This window comes from Phocoena phocoena, chromosome 4, assembly GCF_963924675.1.
Source record: "Phocoena phocoena chromosome 4, mPhoPho1.1, whole genome shotgun sequence".
In the NCBI taxonomy this organism is placed as follows: Eukaryota; Metazoa; Chordata; class Mammalia; order Artiodactyla; family Phocoenidae; genus Phocoena; species Phocoena phocoena.
The window spans coordinates 83,766,259-83,781,494 of NC_089222.1; the positions used below are offsets into that span (position 1 = coordinate 83,766,259).

Genomic DNA, 15,236 nt, shown 5'->3' on the forward strand with positions numbered 1-15,236 from the left:
CAAACCTGTTCTCTCTGTAACTTAGGGGTTCTTTAGTGACCCATGTTTCACTGTGTTTGCTCTACAGCAGATGTCTGACTCTTTAAAGTTTCCCCTGAGCAAGATATTCTCTTTCCAAATACATCACAAGTACATACAGAAATTTCACATTTTCTTCCCTTCCACTCCAGGGATCAGTGATGGATGGTCACTGCAGTTCTTTTTTTCTCTTTTTTCCCTTCAGATATCCCCCCTTTTCTTTGCTAATCCTACATCCTTCATCATTCAGTCTGTTCCCAAATTGTATCTCCCTGGTATGGTAAATACTTAACACATAATGGAACAACTTTTCATCTCTCTTTCACTTTCTTTCTCACATTTTCACTTTGGAAGGAATCCATCAGTATTGACTCTTCGGACGCGCAGGCTCAGCGTCCATGGCTCACGGGCCCAGCCGCTCCGCGGCATGTGTGATCTTCCCGGACCGGGGCACGAACCCGTGTCCCCTGCATCAGCAGGCGGACTCTCAACCACTGCGCCACCAGGGAAGCCCAGTATTGACTCTTGAATCATGAAAATGATCGTACAGTCACTGAGTTATAGAGTCATAGAATGTTAGAGCTGGAAGAGAGCTAAGTTATATTTCTCTTGAATCCATGCTTCCACTAGAGCATGTCCTGGCTCGTTGTAGCTGCATGAAAATTTCCTCCACGCAGCTTCACATATCATAAAGTATGTCACATAATCTCGATGTTTAGGGTTTTAATACAGAACCCCCAACATCTATTAAATTGAGCCCATTCAATCTCTAAGACTATGCTGCAGCTATTCCAGCAGCTTCCAGCAGGGGGCACTTCCAGATAGGAGCATTTGCCCTTGAAAGCTTAGAGAATGTGATTTGAAGGACACAGAGGTGGTCCACATCAAAAAATAGTCCGCATCCACCGGGCAGAAACCTCCTTATGAGGAAGAAGATATTGTCCCTTATGCATATATTTGAGAAATACCTTAAACTGTTATCTGACTGATTAGCATCTTGGTATAAATTGGTTCAGATCCTCCATTTCCTTTCCTCTGTTGTTTCACTTAGAAGGAGAAAGTTCCTAGAGATGGGTAATTAAAAGCAAGATTTGATGTGGGTTCTGGAATCAAGGAGGAGGAAATTAAATTTTGACTGAGGAGCGAGGTAATGGAGATCAGTGTTAAAGAAAGACACTGAAGCCACATTACGCAAAATTTAATTGTTCCCGGTAACAACCCCCAACTGCTAAGTTTCTCTACCGTGAGACTGAGAAGAGGATCTGTCCAGCGGTCTCCAACAGTAACACGGCAACTGAAACGATTGTTGTCAGTACAGCTGTTACCAGGAAGTGATCTCAACCACTAACTGTATGCTAAGACTATGCCACCCACCTTAGACACTTTTTCATGGTGTCTTAATACCATTGCTATTATTTTACATTTATATAGACCTCTTACCTGAGGAAAATTATACCTTTCAAATGTTGACTTAGTGCTACCCTAACTCTGTTTGTTATTACTATCCAGACGATACGTACTTAGTTCCTTTACTCTTTTCCCGTAAATACATCATTCCATTTCTTTAATCATCTTGTGCTCTCCTCTGTACTCAGTCCAATTTCTCAGCACATTTCAAGTGTCCAGAGGCCTGATGCTGTAGTTTAGCCTAAGCAGAATCAAGGAAGGTGGGAGTCATTTCTCTGTATTTTCTTCTGCCCCAACATAATGGATCACGATATTCAGTTCAAAATAGCATCAGCCCCTTTGGCAGCCATATCACATTGCAAACTGATATCTAATTTGTCATCTATTGTTAGATCCAGGTCTCCATCAGTGTTACTTCTCTCCAGGTTTCTCCTGTCCATTGAATTATGTTGCTCAAGATGTATTGGTTTTCATTTTTCTAAGCTGAATCTCATTTTGTTATTTTTGAGTCATGTCCCTACCCTCTCTGGGTCCATTTATATAACATCTTAGGAACTTCAGGGGTGCCTGCCATACATCTTAACTTATCACCTGCAAATTCCATTAATGAGCTATTTCTACTCTTTCCTTACCCAGATCATTAACATAATGAAAATAACTCTTCTTCCAGGTCATTTTTAAAGAGATTTATTAGGACCTGAGCTAAGAATACCCCAACAACAAAAAAATACTATTTGGCACTATTTTCATACATAACAAGAATATTCTTTCTACTCCTTTCCATTTTGAATTATGTGAATTAATTGTGATTATTTCTTAATGGAGATTCTTGAGAGTTTGCTAATGCATTTTTTTCATGGAGACTGCATTTTACCTATGATGATGTGGAGTTGTTCAAATAAAAATCACTATCGAAAGTGTTTAAATGTCATTATCTTTGTTACTTGGAGGCCATTTGGATCCCTAAAAGGGTCACTTAGCTTCTCTTTCCTCCATATGCCACACAAATAATCACATCAGCTTCTCCTCTTATAGGAGGACTGATGATATGTACAGAGCTTATCAGAAATATTTCCCTTCTATTAAGTTGAAAGAGCCAAAGACAACTTCAAAGCATGTTCCTTATTGGGTGTACTTATATAGTATCACTTTTGCAGAGTCTAGACATGGGGAACTGGAAAGGAACATTGACTTGTCATAAGGATTTCTAGGTTCTGAGGTTTACTGAGCAGTGAAGACAATTATTCTGATAGAGCCTTCGATCAGTTTTTACAGAGTATCATCTGTAGATTGTGTGACAGATATATACTATTTTAAATATGTATGTAGGAGTTATGGTTAGTAACAAGATATGCATTTTTTCTAACATAAATACTACTATCATGAGTGTCCAGTGGTTGTTTTTAACATTAAAAAAAAAAAAGTCCTCATGTTGGAAAATGTTGGGTTCACTAGCCTGGAAAAAAAAATTTCAACACAGTGTCTTATCTGTACAAGGAGTATGTAGGGAAGGACAGATTCTGGAATCCTCTTTTCTTTTTTTTACTTTTTTTTTTTTTTTTTTGCGGTATGCGGTCCTCTCACTGTTGTGGCCTCTCCCGTTGTGGAGCACAGGCTCCGGCCGCGCAGGCTCAGGGGCCATGGCTCACGGGCCCAGCTGCTCCGCGGCATGTGGGATCTTACCGGACCAGGGCACGAACCCGTGCCCCCTGCATCGGCAGGCGGACTCTCAACCACTGCGCCACCAGGGAAGCCCTGGAATCCTCTTTTCTGTCATAAGATTTATGTGCCATGACTTGGATGCACTCTGTTGATTTCCCTCAGTCATTAGGGGTAATGGCTAGAGATATCTAGGGGTCGTTGATATTTAGTTATAACTGTAACAAAGATCATAGCAATAAATATTAAATTCTCACTGTGTTACAGGCACTGTGTAAGTCACGTTCTTACACATTACCTTTCTTAATCTTTACCACAATCCTGAGATATACTTTTCTCTCCAATTTACATATTGTAAATCTGACCTTCTGAGAGCATGAGCGAATTACCCAAAGCCACACAGGTTTTACATGAATGACAAGGATAATTGAATGACAAAGCCAGGACTATCAGATTCTGTAATCCTTGCTTCACCCACAATGCCTTGCATGATTTCTGTCCGTGATGCATGTTCTACTCAAGACTCTGTGAGTCAGGAATTTGGGTAAGGCCTAATGAGGACAGCTTTTTGTGCTTCATGATATCTGGGACTTCACCTGGGAAGACCCAAAGCTGGCAGTGACTCAGTGGCTTGGAGTGACTCAGTATCTGGAGGCATCTGTACTTAGATATGTAGCCATTGATGCTGGCTGTTGGCTGGCTCTTCAGCTGGGACAGTCAGCCGAAACGCCTAGAGTGATGACTTCCTATGGAGTGTGGCAGCCTGAGACTTCTCACCTGGTGGATCAAGGCTCTGAAAGTAAGTGCCTTAAGAGAATCAGGCAGAAGCTGTATCATCTTTTATGACCTACACTTGGAAATCATTTAGTGTCACTTCCTCTGTGCTCTATTGGTCAACTGTTTCCTAAGTTAGCCCAGGTTCAAGGGGAGGGGATGTAGACCCCACTTCCCTATGGGAAAGTATCCGTTTTCAGACATGTTTAAAACCTTTATAATTCAAGTTTTGAAGTGGATTCTTGAAGAAATCTCTTTCTTATGGCTTTGGTTTATATACTGTAGTTCTTAACAATGGCTGCAATTCATCAACATTGGTTGATAAACGTATCAAGTTGTGGACTCTACTCCAAAGATTCTGAAACAAAATCTCTAGGAGGGAATCTGTAGTTTTACCAAGCTTCTGGTGATTCTTAGAAAGCTGATCTAACTAAGCACCAAGTTTTACTTACACTGCCTCTATAGGTGAAGATGTTCTCAAAAGCCTTCAGCCAGACCCACTCTTGGTAAGGCTGTCCCAAACTAGTAAACTCCTTGGCCTCTGCTATTATGGCTGCTTGTCTGTCATTCTCATCTCCTCTGTCAGCCTTGGAGAGGTCCCTGAAGCTTTACAGAATACCATCTCTAGATTTGCAAGAGGAATCCTGGGAACTCCCTTCCCCGTCTCAGCAGGGATGGATGACAGGACTTTAAGCAAAATCTCTGCTGAAGCCATCACAGCAAGGGGTGTACCAGCTTAAAGCTGTCAGTTGATAATCACTCTGCTGTGAATGGTTGAGCTAGTAGCACCCAGTGATTCGATTTGCATGTTTATAACAACGTGTGCACAGAAGTGCCAATTTGGGGTGCCACTGCAGCAGCTCCACTCCAGTGAAAACATCTTCAAAGAGCCTTGTCAGCATCCTTCAGCATTTTTTTCTGAGGTTTAGAACTAGAGGGTGGGTGGCAGTCCACACCTCAGGAGGAACGGCTGATAAAATCTATTAACTCTTTCTCCCCTTAGACATCATATCTCACAGCTGCATCAGCAAACAGTCCCCTCAGTGGGAATTTGAGCACTGCTTAGATTAAAAATAGAAGAGAAAGGATGTGTCTATTTTACCTGCCTGGTTTCCAGTCTTCAGATTGTCAGGAGTTTCACATATCTAGTATCCATTCATGGAGTGGGAGAGAAGAGACTATAAGGGACCCACTGGGGAGGATGAAGAGATTTGAGGAAAGAGTGCTTGCAAGAGGAGCTTTCTGTAACTTTGAGGCTGGAAGGTACCTGGTAGTTATCTTGAGAAGGGAACAGGTTACTAAGGAGATTGACCTGCAATTCAATTAGAGAGGGTATGAAGAGAAACCCACTGCTTTCATCCACTGGGCAGGAAGTCAAACTCAGCTTGCTAACTGGACCACAGTCCTCCCAAATCTCAGCCAGTGCTTCACAACTGTACCTGACGGAGGCTAAAGAGATGCGATCAGTTAGAATCATGTTCTCCAAATCCTTCATAAAGGGGAGAGTCTTTAGAAGAAGAAGGTAAAACAAGCAAAAACCAATGAAAACCATGTCATGTTCTTCACAGGAGTGGGGTAAGGTTGTGGAGGGCAAAAAGCAAACAGGTCACGTTTTTTTTTCTTCCTTTCTCTCTTCTTCGGTGCTTTATACATGGCCAAAGACTGGGTCCAGCTATCTGTACCTTCAAAAATGTATTTCTTGAACAGTCTGCATCAGAATCCCTGAGGAGTTTTAAAAAAAATGAAGATGTCTATAACCCACCTTAGATCTACTGAATCAGAAAATCTGGGGGTGGGACCCTGGAATCAGAATTAGTAACAAGTTGCTCAATGACTCTGAAACACACTCAAGTTGAAGAAACATTAACTTGGATCCTGCCATTGACAGTGTTGGGGGAGCCAGCAAGGGTGTTGCTAAAGGTCTTTATTAACAAGCACACTCTCTTTCTCTGTCCTTATCCCTCAAGGGGACCCACGGGCACTAGGAGGGTCTTTTGAAGTTCAATGATGTTAAGTGGTTGACCTTTATGAAGTAGAGTCTTCTTTGATATTAATTAGTCATTAGGTCAGCAAACATTCTAAAGGACAGGGTTACCTATAGTGCCAAATACTGTAAAGATGACTCTTTGGTTTCTGAATAAAAGTTAGATATCATTTTCTGTATTGGAACCCAGTAAAATTGCTTTTCCAAATGACTACTAAATTTCTTCAGCCCTGGAAGAGCCAGTAGAGGCTGTATGACATTCTAATCAATGTAGAGACCCAACAGATATTGAATTAACTGTATGATGTGCTTTAATAAATTAACACTGTACAAAGATCATATGAAAATTGCCCTGTTGACTAAATTTCTTGGAAGAGTGATATAGAAAAAAGAAATGGAAAGTAGTAATTATTCAGCACCTGATATATATCAAGGACTCTGTTAGGTTACTGACATTTCACGTTACATTTAATCCAATGCAAGTAGGCTTTGTATTTATATGTGTATAAAAGTATCATTATAAATAAGTTAACCAGATTCTTATTGCTTATTTATTATGCATGACACTAATTGCCCCCCCGCCAAAATAAGTCACTGAAAGTAAAATGGAAGTGATTGGAAAAGGATTTAGATGTAATGTCATCTAACATTTGAAGTGAAGTTAAATGGTATGTTTGTTCTAGTCCAGTCTTTACCATTATGTCATAAAGTCCTCCTCCATAATATTTGGAAAATGTATGAATACCTGGTGTTGGCTGATTTACTATCGAATTTTGAAAATTTGGACAGCACTACATTTGTGACTTTTTTTGATAGTTAAGAATTTGCATATATAGCACCACAGAATTTTAGATTTGGCTAAAACACTTAACATTTAAGATGAAGAAGCCAAAATCCAAAGTCATATTTATTAAAAATGTTTTTCCTGCTAACAGTTTTTACTCTTATTCTTAATAGGGAAATATACTTTAATTTCAAAGAATTTCATAAAGCCAGAAATGACTGAAGTTATTTTGGTTTAACAATTTTCATAGAAAAAAATTTAACTGATAGTTAAAAGACATTATATGTGGATTTCTTCACTTATAGCTGATATGCCTTGGGTGACCGTGCTTTAGTTTCTTTAACCCTAAAATAGGGATGAACGGTGGATCAAGTTCATTGGGCTGTTGTGAAAACTAAATTAGAAAATGTAACATTAAGTACTTAGCATAGAGCTAATTAAAGTTAGATACATGTTTCCAATTATTAATTAAACAAATACGTTTATAACATATATTAAATTCTGCCTACATGCAGATAGTCTATTCTGATTAAAAACTACCCTAAGATTCATACATTTTAGTAAGCCAAAAGTTCCTTGCCCCATGTTACTCTGAATTGGGTGACGTTTTACATAATTCATAGTTATGAAACCATCTTGATGACAATGAAATTCTGCATTATAAAGATCTGGAAATTCAAACTCACTTGCTTTTATTTCTACATACATCAAGCTGTTGTCCTATATTGTAGAGTCATGGAGATTTATTTCAATCTTAAGAATAATATACTCTTAATTTTATGTGCTGAATTTATATGCTTACAGAAAAATATGCATTAGAATTTAAAAGAAAATATCTTAGATAAAAAGGGGCCATCTTTGAAGAAAGATAATTAGCTTATTTTCATCGGCCATGTATAACAGCATCATCCCTTTCCCATTTTGCTTTGGTATTTTGGTGTACAGATGGGTCTCCTTTGTTGACAAGGTACTGATGATGATGCCCCTATCCCTCTTCAGCTCTTCTTATTAGCTGCTAACCACCTTCATTTATTACTTCTGATTCCCTGCATGTTCAGTATATTAAATGTTTTTTTTTTTTAACTATTTAGACATTCTTTTTTTTATTCAGCAAATACAGACTGAGGGCCAATTATGTGTACACTGCCAGGTACAAGAAAGATGGTGGTGACATAAGAATGTGAGCTCTTCTCCTGCTAGGTGGTTCTCAACCAGAGCAGTATATTAAATGTTAACAAATGGCTCTCATTTTACATGACAATCCTAATAATTGATGATTATAGAAACATATTAAGCACATAATGCCAAAATATGTTACCTAAACTGTTAATCACTTATTTGAGTTTCTTTTATGTGTTGGGAATAGAATATGCTATTTAGAGGTCACAGCAGGAGCACAAATACACCTCTACACCTCTTCTTCTCAATCTTACGTCTCTTACTTTGTGTTAATGAAGAATTCTAAATCTAATTTTCCATTATCAGTCTCAGGCTTGCAGGAAAGATTTCTTAGGCCCAGAGAAGAGTAGCTGAAATTCATGATGGAAAGAGAGGGAATGTGATGAAGGGAAATATTTTTGACCTGGCGTCTCTTCAGTGCCCAAGTGACTGTGGGAGACTGCTTCTTTTATATGATGGATTACCACTTTTCCTTGTATCCAGCTTGGAGAAAGGAAGATGAGAGCAGAGGAGCAGGCCTAGACCCTTCGATTCTCAGCTAATGAGCATCAAGAGGACCATAGAGAAAGCACTGGAAAGGAAAACAAATACAAGAGGAAGGGAGGTGAGGGAATCAGTGCCTCAGAAATAAGGAACAGAACTGACTGACTGATGGAGTTGGTTGCACCACCGTACCTCAAGTGTCCTGACCTTTGTAATGTCTCCACACAAGTAAGATAGGTGTGAGACTCACTGATGTCCTCAAGGCATATCACACAGACACTAACCTAATCCCCTCTGCCAGTTAAATTTTTTTAAGATGGACTTTCTGGGTTTTTTGTTTTTTTTTGTTGTTTTTTGACTTCTGTCATGATCACACTTACTGCCAACTGGGTATTATTTCATAGTAAGTAGCATAGTAGGCTGTTATTAGGGACTGATGTTCTACCTAATCAGTCAGGTATGGGTCTAAAATTCATTGTGCTCTTTATACACTACTTAGCTGAGCAAGTATTTACGAAGTTCTTTAGTATACCACAAAGAGTGCTAGAAGCCGGGGGTATAGCAACTCAGATGGAGCTCTTGTTCTTAATAACTTCAGGGTCTTGTGGGAAGAAATAGCCATAGAAACTTAAACCTCGATGTGAAGGCACTGAAGAATAGAGAACAGGGTTTACAGGATAAAATCCTGGAGAGGATAATCTTTTGGCAGAGTCTAAAAGTGATATAAAAAGAATATTCTAAATGTAGAAATTAGGATGAGCTAAAGCATAGAGTAGAAACCGTTAGAATGTTCCTGGAAACAGCAGTTTGGTCTTAACTAGAAGGTACAGTGCAGGAACATGGATAGGACATGTGGTGGGAGAAGCAGGCAACAGATCACGGAGGGTCGTGTAGGACCTTGTTACTCCAAATGTTATCTATCATCCTCAGTGTTGGCCTTGGCTGGAGCTTGTTGGAAATGCTCTGGCCAGACCTACTACATAAAAATCTGGATTTTAACAAGATCCCCAGGTGATTCCTTTGCACAATAAAGCATGAAAAGCACTGGTGTAGCAGAAGTGAACAGATCCAAGGAAAACATAACTGGTAGCTGAGGGACCAGAAGTTTTTCTCAGCCAGTCTCTACCTTTCTCTTTTCCTTCATCACCAAGAATGGACTCCTTAGAGTAGCTTCAAGTTCACTTTAGGCCTTGAACTCTTGCTTTCTACTGCTTGATTTCAGTGAAACCTACCCTACCCACCCCCCGCACCCTTACCATTGAAAACCTGGGCATGGAAAGCCTTGGGTATATGAGGGTAAAGGGAAGTTGACAAGGACGCTGTGGAAATCTTGAAGGCTAATGTTAACAACTAATATTTTTTCACTGCATCATGGTTGTCAATTTTTCACGTACATTTTCCTCACATCAGCCCTGTGAGATCATGATCAGTTGCCTCATTCTGCAGATGAAATAGTTGAGACAAATGATATAAGTTGTTGAAAGTTACATGGCTGAGGAAGAAGCAAAATATAGACTAAACCTAGGTTTTTGAATATGAAGTTCAATGATTCTTCCTCTTCTCTAAGTTGCTCTCCTAGCTCATGAGCTCATGGTGCCCTGGCCTGGTTGGTCCCTGTTGCTGCATTGTATTCTAACATCATTTTGCAACAGAGGATCCGAGGACACTGGGAGTTGGGGTACACTCAAAGCAGAGGTCCACTAGGGGATGGCTTGGTTCACCTATTCAGAGGAATTGAGATTCAGTTAAATGTTAAAGCAATATGATTCTTTTTCCTCTCTAAGCAGTCACCAAGGGATGCAGAACAGAGGCAGGAAAAAAGTTAAATTAATTTTAGATTAATTCTGATTAAGAATAGGAATCAAATTCTGATGAAAGTCGCTTTTCTTTACTTTTTCACTGTTCAAGATTACAAAAGACCATGACTTTAGAATAAAACCACTCCACTGAGTCATGACCAGTCTAAGGTTAGAATTCATCTTATTGATTGAATTGAAATGTCTACAAAGATGATTTGATTGATTGAATTGAGATCAGCCAGTCCTTGTATAGTTAAATTGGAAGTAAAGATTCTACAGAGATATGTCTGAATGTTCAAATGTGGGTAAAGTTTCCCTCTCCTCAATTATTCAGCCTGTGATCATCCACTGAAAACAAGGATAAGGGATCCATGAAAAAAATCATGAATGTCTTTTGATATGCTTATGCTCTCTTCAGTCTGTTTCCTTTGAGAGTTTGGGGTCTAAACCTCTCTTTGGCTGGTAGAGAGAAAGCAGAATTTTTTTTTATTATCAAAATAGAAGTGATCTGCTGTGGTGGTCCCCAAATAATACTTCATTGAGGGCTCAAAATAGCTCTATATTCACTTCTTTGGTACCTTCAGCTCAGAAGCAAATAGTATTGCTTTAACCCTGAAACCCTGCATCTGGTATGCATGTGAAGAGAATGTAACTGTTATAAATTCAGAGAGCAGAAATCACAGAGGGAAAGGACAGTATTTGAGAGGTGAGGTTAAGAAAGTAGAAATATGATGCTTAGATATTCAGTTTGTTCCTATTGGACATTAGGTTTTTTTTTCAGCTTTGGAAATCTACCTCCCGTTGGAAATAAAATCTTTGATTTATTTCAAAATTTGAGGGACCTTTATGCCTTCATTGAAATCAAAGATGTTAGCTTTTAAGGGAAATATGTGGTTTTCCCTTCTTTCTTGTCATTCACTTTAGAAGCTTGGGAACACCACTAAGGGCATAAGTGTGTCTGACTAAGGTGAGATTGGATTAGAGCAGAGGGCAGCTGGAAGAGACAAGTAATGACTCCTCATTAAAGAAATATTTAAACTAGCTGGCTTATGTGCTAACATAGTCATCTGTGGTCAGATCTTCTAGAAATGGTCAAGAAACATTTGTTTTTTAAAGTTACTGTCTTAGACTATGTCAGCAAGACATAGGTGTTTATCAATACCTTACTAGCAGGAAAAGCTATGAAAAAGGGCAATAGAAGGGGTATGAGAGGCTGAAGGGCCCAATCTAAGCCTGGAGGGGTCAAAAATAAAATATCAATTTGTACAGCCTTTGAAAAAGAAGAGGCGGTTAGAGAGAATATAATTGCTTGTAAAATCTTAAATGCTGTAGGTAATACTGAGGCACCCTGGTTGGTGTGGGCAGCTTGGAGAAGACAAGCTGCAAAAGAGAAAAACAATTTCTCTCAATGCAAGGGAAAATGCTATTCATGCAGGGGCTATGGGCATCTAGCGTGATGTGTAGCAAAAAGATGAACTCAAGGAAACCAACAAAAGAACATCTAGGAGAAAACAGGTCTTGTTCTGGTTCAGGTAACTATTCAGAATGATTAGACTATGACACTAGTTTTATTCATGAAAAGGCTTATTAGCTACATATTATATGGATATCTATATCGATCTGTCAATGTAATCTAAAACTGTCAAATTTCTGGGGTATGATCTCAATTAAAAACTAAGATTGATAATTTGTGGACTATCTCTTGTCTGCTTAATTCCAAAGGCAAAACTCAAGGTTTAGAAAGACCTTTTATAGTATAGCTGGATATCACAGAGACAGAATTAGCAGGAAAGGCTGCTTTCAGCTTGGAGCTGAGGGTGTGGTGAGAAGCCCCTTGTCACAAGTTTAGTAGATAAATTGAATACATCAGTTAAAACCTATGCTTTGACTCATTTATAACAATTACAAAAAATAGGGAAAGCCCTCGAATGTGAGCTGTGGTGCCAACTTATCATTGCCTTCATTTGTTCATTCTTTCATTCATTCATTCGTTCACTCATTCTGCAGATAACAATTGAATGCCTAGTAAATGATCAGGGAATGTTCTGAGTGCTAAGGACACAATTGTCACCACACAGACCCCATCCTCGCACTCATGGAGCTTATAGACCTGTAGAGAAAGATAGATTAAAAACAGAAACAAATGCTAAACAAGATTATTTCAGATGGCAAAATTCCTATGTAGAGAATAAGACGGCTTTGTGGAGATTTATTGCTTAGATAAGGTAAGGAGGATAGACTGCTTATGTGGGGTGGTCTGGAAAGGCCTCTCTGAGGTGTCATTTGAAACCCATGATGAGAAGAAGCCAGACTATATCAGCAACATACATATGTATAGCAGAAGGTGCAGAATACCTAGCTTATCTCAGAATATACAGATCAGAGATTCGCTAACATGGCAAAGTTCTTAAATTTTTTAAGAGGGGAAGAACTCTCTCTCTCTCTCTCTCTCTCTCTCTCTCTCTCTCTCCCCCTCTCTCCCTCCCTCTCTCTCTCTCCCTCTCTCCCTCCCTCTCTCTCATTCTCTCACTCTCTCACTCTCTATCTCTACCTATACCTCTATCTCTCTATCTCTTAAAAATGGAAATTGCCAACTCTTCCTTATGTGTCCTTGAAGGTCATGTGTCTTTCTATCTTCTGGAGTTGCAGTGTTTCTTAAGCACAACAAAAAACATGTCTGGACTTTTGTAGCCCTTGAAAGACTGGTTTCAGTCCCAACAGAGTTCAAAGAATTATCTTTAAGTTTAATACAGTGCTATGTGAATGGTGGTCGCTTAATGAAGAATAGCTAACATAAGGAATGGAATTTTGTTTAATAATGGTAGTTGCTAAATATATATGTGTTCGTTAAAAAATGAAATTGAGTTTAATGAGCTTATAGACTAGTAGTCTTTTTCAAAGATGCCAAAATGCTTTATAACTCATTCCACAAGTAACCCCATTCACTTGCCTACGTCAGATATAAGAGTATTAATCCTGAGAGTAGTAACCCTGAGCAGTGATTCATAGCAGTGGTTCAAAGATGAGATTTGACTTAAAGCAACACTTTTGTCTCGATCCCGCAAATGACGCTTAGGTAAATAACAATAAAAGGGAGAACATACTTTTATATAGGTTATTTTTTTCAATAGACTGTGAAAGATAAGATAGTAGCCAGTTAGTCACGCCTCTTTAGAACCCTAATTCTTAGCACATATGCAAATGATAGATGCTCACTAATCTTGAAGGCTGTGCAATGAACTGAAATAAGGGTGGCTTTAAAGCCAGACGGACTGGTTTGAATCCTGATTCTGCAACTTTCCAGTCCTATGGGCTTAAGCTAATTGGTTTGTTAGCTAAAGCCCACTTTTTTCACCTATTGAATAGAGCTCCTACTACCTTTCAAGGTGGATTTGGAGATTAGTGATCCCTTAGGCAAAATAACTATAGGGTAGCTATTGATATTTAAAAACAAGAAGAAAAATAGGCAGAATGTGCTATTAAGTTCTGTGAGGGCAGGAACGGGAACTGTATCTTTCTGTATCCACAATTCCTGACACAGGAATAGCCACTCAACAAGTACTAGCTGAGTGAGTGAATAAATGAATTTATGTTTGATGATTTGAGATGGGTAAGGAGGTGAGAAATAGTATTATATCGTTGTGACTTATATCCAGTGATAGACAGAAAATTGAAGAATTTCAGGACCACAGTAGATGTCATGACACCTTCAAATTTGTTATTGCCTCTAGGAGGAATACTCTTACACTACTCTAGAAAGAAAACTGTCTCGTTTATTCATAAAAAAAAAAAAAAAAACTTCAGGAAGAACTATCATCAATTATGTCTACTTTCCAATAGCAATTCCCCACTAGACAAGCATACAAAAAATTAAATAAACAATACCGAAACACCTCCTCTAATGTCCATTGCAGGAGTTCTCCTGGCCTTTACAAGAATCAGGTGACCTCAGTGCAGATAAATCATTACTGGTTGAACTGTGTTAGTGTCCTGGGTGAAAAGAACAATGTCTCAGCCCAAAGGCCGTGTAATGATTCTTTGAATAATTGCAGTTTGACCCTGGGAAGAAGGGTTGAAGATTGTTTTGGATCTTCAGTTTTTACATCTTCATAAGCAATAAGTGGTGAAGTCAAAGCTAAGAGAATGTTTTAAAGGAAGCAGTTGAGTGGTCTCTGTATTCAGAAAGCAGGACAGTATGTTCTAAGAATTTCTGAGGGCCATGATAAGAGTCTGCAAATGAGTCTACATACCTGTTGGAAGAGTTAGTCTCAACCTAAAGAGATGGTGGAATAGACCTTAGCTAGAAAAAGATTTTACTTTTCCAGGGGCCTAAGAATCTGAGATAAACAGCTCTGTCCTTTACTGTAGATGGTAGAAATAAGGAAAGTTATCAAGAAGAAAGAAAATCTACATAGGTACAGAAATATGCAGATCAGGTGATCTGAGGAAAAGGGTGGCAGAAAAATCTTGCTTTCTCTCCATAGTTGGTTTATAATATTTCAGTTAAACATTTCCACCATGCTGCCTACAATGAACACAACCCCATCTGAAGGAAATTGTTCCACCCTTCACCTACAGCCTCTGCTGAGAAACTAGGTTATCAGGTTTTTCCCACCTGTCCAAACTATTCTCATTTCGACCATACCACAGTTCACTGACTGAAGTGAGTGTCTGCCAACTGGGATACGAATCTATTAACTAGCCTAAGGTATAGCCCATGTGAAATAATAAACTGGGGTAAAGAGATTTGCTCAGGAATTTGTGTTGGGAGTGTTACTACAAAGTGGCTTAGTTAGCAAAGGAAATTGAAGCTTAATCATGCAGAGAATCCATAAGTTTATTGTCATAAGTAGCTCAAGTTGTGAGAAAACAGAACCTGTGATTAACCAGAAGCTGTGAAGTTGAGAAAAAAGTGCTCCAAAGTAAGGAGAGAGAACTCACAGTCCAGTTAGCACTTGGAAGAGAAGTGGGTATTCAGAGATGGAGATTTGTGGAGAGGAGCTAAGTCACATTTGTGGTAGACACATATTAACCAGTTCCTGCTCTTCCTGCAAGCTTGTTCTGTTCTAATTTCTACTCTTACTGAGTTTTAGAGTTTTCAGTCTTTCCTGGTTCACTAGACAGCATATCTTTACAATAAGACCCTGTT

The 15,236-nt window shown here is 38.9% G+C and overlaps 1 protein-coding gene across 2 annotated transcripts in view; it reads left to right on the plus strand.

The window, feature by feature from the left end:
• Positions 1-15,236, plus strand: part of LSAMP (limbic system associated membrane protein) — a 637,666-nt gene that overhangs the window by 96,577 nt on the left and 525,853 nt on the right. The window lies entirely within an intron of this gene.